Raw genomic sequence first — 4,907 nt, 5'->3', positions numbered from 1 at the left:
ACCTGGGAGCCTGCGAGGAGGAAGCGGCTGGAGGCGGCGAGCGGGGTCCCGCCGGAGCAGCCGCTGACACACCCGCCCTCGAGTGCGCGGCTCCCCCTCTGCTCTCTGCCGTTCCGAGCCCTGCCTGCGCGGCCAGGAATGCTGGAGCCCGGCCAAGGGCAAAGATCCGCTTTCCACCCACTAGTTGCTGCCACTTGTGGGGGAGACGGCGCAGCCTCCAGGGCCACGGGGCTCGGGGCGCGCCCAGGCAGACCCCGCCCTCCAAGCAGGCACTGCTCCGAGGCGGCGACAAGCCCCCCCCTGTGACGAAGCCCAGATGGACATGCAGTCAGAGCTCCTCGGCCTTCAGGTCCATCCCGGCAGCTTGTCACCGGGCCGCCCAGGAAGCCCAGCAAACCGAAACTGGAGCCCCGCCGGGGGAGGGCTTGTCTCTGAAACCCTATGGCGGGGAGGCGGTGTGCATGGGGGAGGGCAGGGGGGGCAAGACCCAGGGCTGAGCCCCCCACTGTGAACATCAGGGTTAAAAAGAACTTATTGGCTTGGCATGGACAGCTTTGGAATTTGACCTTGAAAGTGTTGCCCATATGGCTGTCCCTACCCCCCACTTCTGGCCAGATGCTTCCCAAGCCTGTGGTCACCCCCAGAGCACCAGCTGACCTCTCCAGCCCCCTCCCACGTGACATCCACACCTTTCCTTCTATCTGGCCAGCAGGCCACTATGTCAATGTTCTCCGTTCTCCTTACATCGTTTTGTGAAGTCCAACCAGAAAGTGACTCCGACCTGGGGCTGATCTGGGTGTTGCATGTGCAGGTGGCCCCTGTGGGGCCCGTGTGGCGAGGGGAACACTGCTGTCCTCACAGAGACAGAGCCCGCACAGGGCCCTGGCGGGGACCCCGCACGCCTCCTGGACTCGGCAGGGCCGTCTCTCCTCTCCTTTCAGCCCCCGTCACACCCAGGCAGGGCGGTGCACGGGACACCCACAGCCTTGCTCACAGCCGAGGAAACCGGGGCCCTGAGGCCACTCGGCTCAGCAGACACACCTGCCTGCGGAAGGGTGACAGACGGAGGCTGAAGGGCCGACAGGATCTGACGCCCACCAACTGCCACCCTTCGAGCATGTTCGGGGACACCCCAGAAGCGCAGAACCGTGGGCGAGGCCTCCAGGAAGGGGCACCCACGCTTCCACGTTGGTTCAGCGGCCTTTCAGGTCGCTTCTCCTTCCACCCAGTCGACGAGGGTTCCGCTCTCAGTCGGAGATGAGAACTGCCCTTGAGCAAGGCAGGGTCCCTCACGCCCGTGGGAACAGAAGCGTGGTCACCATCCGGTGCCTCCCGGGGGGACACCAGCCCCAGGCAGAGTCCAGAGGCAAGACACTGTCGGGCCCCATGGCAACCAGCAGGGAGGGCCACGCTACTTGTTCTTAAGTTCAGGGTCAGTCACCAAAGAGCCTAGAAACGGAACACCTTGGAGACAGCCCTCCAGGCTGAGCCACGCAAACTGCCACTTGCTCAGGGGATGCTGGGGCTTGTCAGCAGAGGCCCCACGAGGCCCCCATACATGGACCGTCCCGGGGCCACAAGAGCTTGAGACTCAGACTCTCCTGATGAGGTGGGGACTCAAAGGCCCTTTGAGAAAGAGGCTCGGTCTACAGGCCTGTCCCAGAACTGGTTTATGGGCTTGGCATTTTGCAATTTAATTTAAATTCAGCAACAGCTGAAAAAGGCGAACGGAAGGGGGACGCTACCCCCTTTCATGTGAAAGCGTGTGTGGCTGCCCGCCGTGGGCCAGAGGCACAGTGGCCCTGTGAGGTGGGCAGGCCTCCCACTGGGCAGGGAGGACGGTGTTCTCAGCAAAGGACAGCACGCTCAGGCGGGGACGCTCCCGGCAGACCCGCGGGACGAGGAGCCACCCTGCCCAGGTGTTCATGGCGCCGGGTGAGGAAGCAGCTCTGTCGGTCAGAGGCAGGAGGGGGCAGCCTGACCCCAAAGGAGCCGCGAGGCCCCTGTCCCCAGGTGCTGGTTACGGCAGCTTGAAAAGGGCAACTTCCCGGGAATTTCCACGACAACCATAAACCTTCAGGGACGTTCAGACTTGTGTAAAACAGTTCTTGACCCCAGCCCCTTGTTTTAACAAGCACAGGAGGGAGATGCCGAATCATACCATACTTGACACCGCACGCGGCAGCTGTGTTCTGGAGTCTGGACCTGCGGGTGTGTGCCGGGCGGCGCACGCGCCCTGGGGTGGCCGAGCACTGGGCACCCAGCCCCCGGAGGCTTTTCGGCACCGTCCGCCCAGCCCCGCGTGTGCAGGGCCGCCCACCCCAGGACACTGTCCTCGAAGGGGCCCCAGCTGCCCCCTCGTCACCGCCACTGTCACCGCCCTGCCGGGCCACCCGTCCCTCCTTCACCCCTCAGGCCAGCACAGCCTTCTCCCCTTTCTCTGTCTCTGCCCTGCATTCTGCAAGACTCTTCCTTCCATTTTCCCATCTACCACTTTCCTGTGGGGCGTGACACGTGCGCTGCATTGTCCCACAAACAGCCACAGGCCAGGACGGCCGCCCCAGCCCCACCCCACACTCGTGTGCGAGCGTCTTGGAGCACGGAGCTCCTGCTGCGTTCGCCCCTTGCAGACCGCTTGCTCTCCACAGAGCTTCTCACTCTCGAATATTCTGGGTCAGTTTGGGGCTTCTGACAGTTGGGCAATCTGCTGTCCGAAAGGGAAGGATTAATTAGGGCCCATTTCACTACACTCTCGTCTAAAGAAAACTGGGCACCATTTTTTTTGGTTGGTGAAAAGAATGCCACTGCCTCCAAGTCTCACCCCGCCCCTCCCACGCCCTACAGCTGGCTCGCTGTCTGGGAACGGTGGCCCGCAGTCGTCCCTAAGGACCGCTCTCTAGATCACACCTGCCCCTGGAAGCTGGGCTGTGCGCTGCAGCCACAGAGCCCTTCAGGAAGCAAGCTCCGAACAAACACCTGCCCCTCCCTGACTGGCGCCCTGTGGCTGGGAGCGCGGTCGGAGGAGGGAGGGGCAGGGGCAGGCTCCCCCCCAGCCCCTGGGTCCCAAGTATGCCCCTGACGGCCACACCTCCAGAGACAGCGTCTGCCAGACGTGCCCAGAAGCAGCACCTGCAGGGCCTCTGCCTCGCACCAGCTAGACCCCCAACTCAGGACCTGACGGGTGGCCTCCAAGTCTGCACCACAGACCATGCCTGGCGACACTTCCTGACAAGTCCAAGGGACAATGACACAGAAGCTCCTCCTGTCGGAAGGTCACCACTGAGAGGGCTCCCAGCCTGGCCCCCACAAAGGACGTGGGAGCACCAGACAGTCTGTCAGCTCCGTCAGTGACCCAGGAGGCCTCTCGGCCACGCGGGTGTTGGCCAGACCTCTATTCTACTGCGAGACTCTGGCTTTCCTTACTCGGCCCAAATGAAAGGGGTGGAAGAATCAATTTTAGCTTCTTTCTCCAAAAGAAACAGTTTCCTCTCCATGATCACTTCAAGGAAGCCCAGGGCAAAGCTCCAAAGATTCCTGCCACCACCTCCACCCCCACAGATCCCCCCAAAGTCTCTCTGTGTGGATTCTGCAGACGGAAAGTCAACGAGGCAAAAAGACCAATGAAAACCACAATCTACTCCTGACTGAGGAATTCAAATGACGACCAGCAATTACAGTGAATGCCAGCGACCCCTCTCTGGCCACCCTTGCCCGACTCTGAGTCTTCGAGGCGCAGGCACCCCTGGCCTGGTCCACGGAAGGCAGGGTCTCTCCAGCGCACAGCGACCCCCCAGCCAGGAGGACAGGCTGGGGGGGGGGGCGGTGGCGCGGGGGCAGGGTCCAGAGCAGAGGAGCGAGCGGTCTGGGGTGGGGGTGGGGGGGCAACTGAGAGCTCCAGGTGCTTTCTGCCCAAGCCCTGCGGCAGGGTGCAGACGCCCCCACTCTGGAGCCTCATGCACGGTTCTCAGCGGGGCCGACCCTGCAGTACCCTTCCAAGTGGGAACGGACATGCCCCTCACCCCCAAAGGGTGAGGGAGTCGGGACAATGTGGGCGGCCAGAGAGAACCCTGACACCTGTGGTCACTGGCAGCAGCAGACACGTCTGAGTGAGTCAGGGAGGCCGGCAAGTCGTGGCCTGGCCCACCAGCCCGCTTCTATAAATGAAGTTTTAGTGGGCACGGCCATGCCCACTCACTGGCGCCTCGTCCATGCAGCTTTCCCATGGCCACAGCAGGATTGAATCCTTGTGACAGACAGTGACCGTCCCGGGTCACACTGGAGAGGAGGCCGCCCCTGTGGCCACCGCCCCTGCCCTGACTCGATGTGGGGGTGTTCAGCAGCACCCTGGCCTCTCCCCACTAGCAGCCAATAGCAGGAGAGAGCCGACATACTCAGAATATCCAAATCAATGAAGTTACTGGTGGAAATGAAAAATGTGTCTTCTATTTTAGGAAAAAATAGACGTTTTGTCCAGCCCCATATTTAGGTCTATTAATTTCAGAACGACTGATTTGCTAGCAGGTTTAAATGTCCCTCCTTTCCTCCCAGGACCCCACCACCCTGGCGCGGTTTAGGCTGTCAGAAAGGGAAAGTGTCAGAGACTGAGAAGTCACCCATTTTTAAAAGCCCCTCTGCTGCGGCACCTGCGGGAACGTTTTCGTGCCGTACAGGGTCACTTCCGGACACACAGTTGCAGTTCTCTGTGGAAGGAAGTCGCAGCCCTCCGGGCTGCTCTCTGACCTCTGACCCTGCCCGGCAGGCAGCGGGGCGGCAGGGAGGCTGCAGGCTGTGACCAGTCACCTGTGCGTTTCCACCACACCCGCCGCTGCCGAGGTGCCGCTACAGGGAGACTTCACAGGCACCGGTCAGCACCGGCAGCCCTGCCAGGCAGACCCGCAGACACTGCC

At 62.1% G+C, this 4,907-nt stretch overlaps 1 protein-coding gene across 3 annotated transcripts in view; it reads right to left on the bottom strand.

Moving 5' to 3' along the window:
• PPP1R12B (protein phosphatase 1 regulatory subunit 12B) overlaps positions 1-4,907 on the bottom strand; it is a 74,120-nt gene that overhangs the window by 19,940 nt on the left and 49,273 nt on the right. The window lies entirely within an intron of this gene.

Source organism: Sturnira hondurensis, unplaced genomic scaffold (assembly GCF_014824575.4).
Source record: "Sturnira hondurensis isolate 20B ecotype Veracruz unplaced genomic scaffold, ASM1482457v3 Scaffold0018805, whole genome shotgun sequence".
In the NCBI taxonomy this organism is placed as follows: Eukaryota; Metazoa; Chordata; class Mammalia; order Chiroptera; family Phyllostomidae; genus Sturnira; species Sturnira hondurensis.
Note: the sequence above shows the minus strand (reverse complement) of the source record. Positions and strands in the feature narration are given on the sequence as shown.